We start from the raw sequence: 8,626 nt of genomic DNA on the forward strand, positions 1-8,626 counted from the left end.
ATCTGATTGTTTAGCGTCATAGCATGTATTTAATTAATCATAGCGTGTATTTAATTAGGTCTAGTAAGTTGTCGAATTCTTATTTGTATTCGTATGTGTAAGGAAGTTTACAATAGATGAATCATCGTTTTTTGTCTGGCTTACAAGACGATAGATGGGTAAGTGTAGATATTAGTTGTTGGTCAAGTAAGTTGTTGATCTAGGGGGAGCATATCTAAAGGGATGACATCCCTCTGTTTACGCACTCCTGGTTGCGTCATTAGTGTTTTGGAGCTATAAGCCTGTTAATGAGTCATGCTGTATTCGATTTTTTTCATTATTATTATTATTATTATTATTTTTACTTTAATATTTAAAGGGGTTTGATAGGGTGGCAATTGGACAATATGGTCAATTTGACGAATTAGTATATGGAAGATGAACGCACATTATCTTCCTCTATATTTGCGTTCCCTTGGGACATTATAGTATGTGTGCCTTCACAGTTATTTGAAATGCATCTTCCATGCTTTGTAGTTTATGGCTGATCAGTGTGACTAAAACCCTCCATGCGCAATCTCTCCTCCTCTCCTGTACAATGGGATAATAGCCAAAACAGCATTAGCGAGATCTAACGCACAGGCATAAATAGATGAGTCAGAGTTCCTCCATTTGCGTACTGATGAGATCCTGAGCCTCTGTTTGCATCCATTGGTAAGAGTAGTTTGGGGCATATTTAGGTGAGTCACACTTTTTGCCCTGTAATGGGGCAATTATTAAATTAAACTCTAAAAGCTTTGTGGTTTTATTGGCTCATTGTATCTAACGGTGGATAAGAATGAAGCTGTTCATTCACACTTCATGCTAAAAAGAATTTATATTACAGTTTAGAGTGTAATGAGGGCCAATGGCTGCCAGGTGGAGCCATTTACTCACAAGACAAGACACGAGGTCTGACAGTGCTCCCTTACAGAAAAACTTGTTTACATTTATACTCATGCTGTTGTAAATATTTTGTATAGATCAAATGAAATAGAATTTTTATTAATCCAGTATCATTGGTTATACCAGTTGTGATATTTTCATCTCATGCATTCAGTTTTTTTCTCTTGATGCTTAAAATTTGAGTGTGGTTCACAGTGCCATGTGGGTAAAGTCTTCTCATTATTTTATTTGTTTTATCCCTTGCAATGTTCTTTCCCTCTGTCATAAACACTAGTTGCCTCAGTAAATTGGGAGGTGAGGTAAGCACTGATACAGTGACGTTTGATGGCCATCCTCTCCCACCACCACAGGCTGATATATCTCCCATGGGAGCTTCAGTTGCTGATCAACAAGCGCATGTATGCTGAGCTTAGCCAAGCTTTCACCCTTTGGCAGTACAACCGTGAAAAATCCCATCCACCTATTCAGTTTTCATTTCTGATTTCCACCCTCTCTTTTTTTCTTGCTTTTTCTTTCCACCTTGCTCCCCCTCCAGTAGCCTTTTCTCCTAATCTGCACAGTAACTTCCAAACACACATCTCACACACTCTGTATAGGGCCAGTGACCCAGTGCCACTCACCCCAAACACCAACCTCCCTCGGCCAATGCTGGTCTGTGTAGAGATTATGTAAGCCTGCTGCTATAAATAGTGGCACCCAGGAACTTTTGTCTTTACCTGCTCGCTCTTAGCCCAACAGTTTTATTTCTGTTGAGCTTGTGGAAGCAGTGCCATGCAGAGCACCTGTTACCATAGTTACTTATGTTAGCGAGGATAGAAAGAGAGCAAGACGCCACATTCTTGGTTGGTTTCCTCATAGAAGCAGTGCAATCTTTTTGAATAGACTCGTCCCTTTTCAGTATGCAGTTGTCGCTCAGAAAAGGTGAATTCTTTTGAAGGCTTTTATTGAATCACCTTGATAGGGTCAGTCGTTATGAAGTCTGCTTTTGAAGAAATGTTCACAATGCAAACTGTTAACAGTAGGAGAGAATTGCCTAGGTTGTTTGCAGGAGAGTTTGTATCAGAATGGAAAATGAGTTTGGTTATTTCTCAGAATAAACTAAGGTGGCGTCTGCAGAGCTGAGAAAAAGCAAAAGGCCTCATCCCCATTACAGGGCAGAGTGTTAAAACATTGAGCACCATGATATGGAACATGAAGTGTACCATATCACTGTGGTGCTAAGTGAATTTATCCTCATTTATAATGATTAGATAACTCCAGGTAGCTGGACGACAGCCAGAATGGCCTGCTGGTGTGCTCTGTAGCTGTGGCTCAGAGTAGAGAAGAGGTTGCTGAGAATGTGGGGGAGTCGGTTAGAGCGGGCGGGGAACTGCTGGAACCCTCTGCAGTCACGATCAGGAAGAAAGCCTGAGCTCCAGCCCCTCCCAGCCTGATAGGCGAGGATGGATTTCCGGGGACAAGGGTGGGCGAGCGGGTGTATTTCTGGAACACAAGGGAAACCTGCAGGTCTGTGAGTGGGGTTTTGCTTCTGCAAATCGGGCTTTCCTAACCCCACTCCCACACTCCATAGACAGAGGAAAGAGATAAGCGACTAGTTCAAAAGAGGTTTTTTCTGACAGGGGCTCTAGCACTGGTGTTCTTGCATGGAAAAAGATATAACTAAGTGAGAGAGAAAAGGCGAACAGAAATATTTGGCAGCTGAGACAAGAGTCTTGTATTTATGGCGAATCGTGTTTTCGGTTGGGGGATCTCTGATGTTAGCTCTCTCAAGCTCCTTTTTTCAGTTTCTCAGAAGCTCCATTGTTGCTATGGTTTGATGGAGATGAGCCTTCATCTGGTGCCATTGTGGGGTTTGTAATATGGGATGTATTGCAGGAATGTGATGTGAGGGCATTTGATTTTTCTGACTCTTTTGTAAGTCCCCCAAAGAACTCCCTGCCTCCCTTCTGAGCACATCCTCATGCATATCAAGCCCATAAGCTGGAATTTATGCTTTTACAATGGACAATTTATTATCTTCATTATACCTCCTCTGCAGTTCTACAAATATATGCATTATAACATTTGTTGAAGCACAGAATTTTGTTAGTTAAAAGCAAATATTTTATTACCTGTAACAATGGCTACTGGTCAATCCTACATTTCTCCAAAAACACTACCACTGAGATTGAATGGTACCATCTCAAGATTCAGTGTATCAACAGTCTAGATATGAACTCTCTTTTTAGTTCTTCCACTGTTCTTGGGTGCTGAGTAATGTGGCAAATATTATGCAATATGTCTTTTTCTTTCTTTTATGTGCTGCTGCTTCCCTTGGCTAAATCTTTGCTTTGGGAATCAGTCAAATTATGAACTAAAATGATTATACCATTTGTTAATAGAGTTGTTGCAAACTCTAGGAATATGAAAGGAAATGAGGGAAGACAGATACAGTATTCATTTCATTTTCACATCCCTTGCACTGTGAGGAACAACCCAAGTTTTTGTATTCCTTTTGTAAAAATGTATGGATAAGCACTAGGACAAGATCTATTTTGCCATTTGCTTGTTCAAAGCTTCCTGTTTAACACACAAAGCAGCTGTAGCTTGTCCATCATCAACTAAATGGGTTTGAGATTGCAGTACCAGCTCAGATCATCCGATATTACCTTTTCAAACAGACTTTTGAGAAAATACAGACACATCCATGGTCTCATTACACTATTACCTGCATTGCATTTCTTCTTTATAATAATCTTTATAAGTGCAGGAATTACATAAACCCATTACTGAGCTCCGTGGCATTTTGCAGAGGCGAGAGGTGTGCGCTACTCGGCAGTTATCACAACAGCGTCTCAGTGTTATGAACTCTTTAAGAGGAGAGCTTTTTAATAGCTTTAGGTCAACTGGGATAGACCATTGGAGAGGGGGATATTAAGGCCTTGAATAGGGAAAGTACTGGGATGGGAACAGTTACTTCCAGAAAATGTCAAACTCGTTGTTAAGTGCAATTTTATCAGCATAATAAGAGGAATATTTCGTGTACTATCAAACCCGGTCCCATGATGTATAAGGCAGCCTCTTTTTCATGATGCATTTATTTATGGAAACAAATTGTATGCCCAAATAGGCTATATTGACTAGTTGCACTTGATGGCTTAATATATATATATATATATATATATATATATATATATATATATATATATATATATATTTAATATACACACGTACAACATGTATATAATATTGTGTTATAATATTATACAAAACTGTACCGTAGACTTCGTAAGTTTGAACCAGTCTGGCCATTCTCTGTTGACCTCTCTCATCAACAAGTTATTTCTGTCCACAGAACTGCCACTCACTGGATGTTTTTTGTTTTTGGCACCAATTGGAGTAAATACTAGAGACTGTTGCATGTGAAAATCCCAGGAGATCAGCAGATACAGAAATATTCAAAAGAGCCCATCTGGCACCAACAATTATGCCACAGTCCAAATCACTGAGTTCACATTTTTTTCCCCATTCTGATGGTTTATGTGAACATTAACTGAATCTCCTGACCTGTATCTGCCTGATTTTATGCACTGCTACCACATGATTGGCTGATTAGATAATCACATTAATGATTTTTGTGCCAGATGGGCTGGATTGAGTATTTCTGTAACTGATGATCTCCTGGAATTTTCTCACAACAGTCTCTAGAATTTACTCAGAATGGTTCCAAAAATAAAAAAACATCCAGTGAGGGGCAGTTCTGCAGATGATAATGCCTTGTTTATGAGTGAGGTCAACAGAGAATGGACAGATTGGTTGGAACTGAAAAAGTCTACAGTAACTCCGGTAACCATTCTTTACAATTGTGGCGAACATCTCAGAATCTGCGCTGATTTGGCAGCACAGGGTGGGACCTACACAATATTAAGCAGGTGGTTTTTAATGTTGTGGCTAATCTGTTTGTGTGTGTGTGTGTGTGTGTGTGTATATATATATATTATATTCACACAACAGTTAGTTCTGGTCCTTCAAATCTGTTTGGACGAGAGACGTTCAATGAGCACTGATGGTCTGACACACTTGTGTTTGTGCCATTCTAAAGTAAAGTGTAAAAGCATTGCATAACTGTTCAAGGTTATGGTTTGTCTTTTTTTTTTTTTTTACATTACATATGTTAGCCAGCAGGTGGTGGCAAAAGATAATTTTTGTGTGTAATATGAGCCAGTTAGGTGATATGAAATGAATCCACATCAGCCGTTTACATACAACAGCTCTTCGTGATCGCTTACTACACTACACTACTAAAGCTAGGAAATAGCTTTAAACGGCTTTAAACGAACAACTTCAGCACTACGGCTCCTCACAGCTGACAGACACAACAGACTGATTAATTACACAATAGGTGCTGTTTAAAATGGCGGAGGACATTGTGGTTTTTATAGTGCTCCACTCTTGCTCACTGGTTACTGCGAAATAGGGAGAAATACCCCTGCTTGGACACTATTTTTCCACTGAGAAAGCTGATCTTCAGAAAGCTGACTGCATCTCTGCTTGGGTGTGGCAAAAGGTGATGCACACGCTCCATCCATCCATCTCTCTCTCTCACTCATTCACTCACTCACTCACACACACATCCATCCTTGTTTATCCAATAACTTGTTCGAAACAGAACAAGTCGTGACATTTTTTAACTACTAACGAAAGCTTGGACGCATCATTTGGTTTGAACCAGCAACGGCAGATTCTGATCCGTCACGTAATAAAGTAGTTCCATGCACAAATGCGTTTTTTTTTATGACTGTACACAGTTTTTTCTCATTTTTAAAAATGTACTTGTTTATTGAACTGTTGTATATAAGCAATATCACACTCACAATCGTGCTATATGACCCTAAATCAGCAATGCTGTGATTACCTACGGCACTCGGCCTGCGGCCGAATCACAGCAGTGCTGAAGTAGGGCCATATAGCACGATTTCTCGTGTGATATTGCTTATATATATGTGTATGTATGTATGTATGTATGTATGTGTATGTATATACACTCACCTAAAGGATTATTAAGAACACCATACTAATACTGTGTTTGACCCCCTTTCACCTTCAGAACTGCCTTAATTCTACGTGGCATTGATTCAACAAGATGCTGAAAGCATTCTTTAGAAATGTTGGCCCATATTGATAGGATAGCATCTTGCAGTTGATGGAGATTTGTGGGATGCACATCCAGGGCACGAAGCTCCCGTTCCACCACATCCCAAAGATGCTCTATTGGGTTGAGATCTGGTGACTGTGGGGGCCATTTTAGTACAGTGAACTCATTGTCATGTTCAAGAAACCAATTTGAAATGATTCGAGCTTTGTGACATGGTGCATTATCCTGCTGGAAGTAGCCAACAGAGGTGGCCATAAAGGGATGGACATGGTCAGAAACAATGCTCAGGTAGGCCGTGGCATTTAAACGATGCCCAATTGGCACTAAGGGACCTAAAGTGTGCCAAGAAAACATCCCCCACACCATTACACCACCACCACCAGCCTGCACAGTGGTAACAAGGCATGATGGAGCCATGTTCTCATTCTGTTTACGCCACATTCTGACTCTACCATCTGAATGTCTCAACAGAAATCGAGACTCATCAGACCAGGCAACATTTTTCCAGTCTTCAACTGTCCAATTTTGGTGAGCTCTTGCAAACTGTAGCCTCTTTTTCATATTTGTAGTGGAGATGAGTGGTACCCGGTGGGGTCTTCTGCTGTTGTAGCCCATCCGCCTCAAGGTTGTGCGTGTTGTGGCTTCACAAATGCTTTGCTGCATACCTCGGTTGTAACGAGTGGTTATTTCAGGCAAAGTTGCTCTTCTATCAGCTTGAATCAGTCGGCCCATTCTCCTCTGACCTTTAGCATCAACAAGGCATTTTCGCCCACAGGACTGCCGCATACTGGATGTTTTTCCCTTTTCACACCATTCTTTGCAAACCCTAGAAATGGTTGTGCGTGAAAATCCCAGTAACTGAGCAGATTGTGAAATACTCAGACCGGCCCGTCTGGCACCAACAACCATGCGACGCTCAAAATTGCTTAAATCACCTTTCTTTCCCATTCTGACATTCAGTTTGGAGTTCAGGAGATTGTCTTGACCAGGACCACACCCCTAAATGCATTGAAGCAACTGCCATGTGATTGGTTGATTAGATAATTGCATTAATGAGAAATTGAACAGGTGTTCCTAATAATCCTTTAGGTGAGTGTATGTATGTATGTATATATGTATATATGTATGTATATATGTATATATCTATATATGTGTGTTTTCACATTCAGTTAAAGAAAAAAATAACCAATACATAAATAGACTGGGGTATACTTGAGTAGGCATGTGCTAAATTAGTGCCTCGCTTTTTTCAGCCCACTGCTAAACAGACTCAATGCTCTAGTGGCTTGTGCAAAGTAATATAGCACAAGAATGGCAATCACAGCTATCACTGCACTGTTATGGGGCAATCCTTAATTCTCAAGGTGATTTTGAAGGTACCTGAACTTCTGATAAAGATTCCACCTCTCTGGTAAAAGTGGTCACTCATGGGGCACCCCTCTTGCCAAAATATTCCACGGTCGTTTCAGGGGGCGCCAACGTTGATACACACACAACGTACACATACACACCCGTAAATGGGTAATTGCGCCCATGAGCGAACTTTGGGAGAGTTTGCTTTGGGAAACAGTTGCGACTCAGTCGTGAACTATACCGTACACGTAGCGACAATCTTAAAAGCTTAATTTACAACGGAAATCGCACTATTGTTACATCAGGTCTACTGTCGTAAAGCTAGAATGTCACCGGTAGGGCATTGCACGCAGGCTGCAGGCTGAGAACAATAATTGCAGTGTGGAGTAGCTCAAGTGGCGCTCTCCATGGTGCTTGATATCAGTTCACTTTTACCGCCTGCTCTCCGTGAACAACGCGACGGTTGGCAGTGTCTCGTCATTGTACTCGTTTGTGGATAATATAGCACCGTTTTTCTTCACGATAAGCTATAATTAGTTTTGTGTTCTATACTTGCTAAGCTCTCTGTTGAAAGACTAGACTGGTCTCTTTAGTGAACACAATGGCCATCAACTCAACGACGAACCATAACTGAAATGAAAAGTAAGAAATATGATATCATGTGAGTTGTTATTCACATTTAATGTTGTGAATCGTAACTTTGAGTTGCTCTTAAATCCTGCAACTTAATGCATGGACATTGGAACTTCATTTCATCCTGGAGAAATTAACTGAGAAATGATTTTGGAGAAAACACAAATACGTCTACGATCACAGACATCTTAAAATAAATATTCCTGGATTAATGCAAGTTATGCTCAATCGACAGCATTTGTGGCATAATGTTGATTATCACAATAATTTCAATTTGTCCCTCTAATTTTTTTTAAGGAAAAAAATGAAATACAAAGATTTGTAACAGTAAGGCGCTTAAATGGGGCCAATCCGTCAATGTTAAAATAGTTATAAGTATAGACAATGATTTTCGTGTGATATAATCACTTACTAAACTTTTCTGTGTAAAGTTATCCAATTTTACAACGTCATAGCCTTGACTAACTTTACAGCTCAAGTATTACACGAATTGTAACAGAATAATTAATGTGTGCTTTTATAAAGATATAAGATTCACGTTTCTGCCTTTAACCCCTCCAGAAATTTGCCCCTTTCACTTTC

This window comes from Xyrauchen texanus, chromosome 11 (genome assembly GCF_025860055.1).
Source record: "Xyrauchen texanus isolate HMW12.3.18 chromosome 11, RBS_HiC_50CHRs, whole genome shotgun sequence".
Taxonomy (NCBI): domain Eukaryota; kingdom Metazoa; phylum Chordata; class Actinopteri; order Cypriniformes; family Catostomidae; genus Xyrauchen; species Xyrauchen texanus.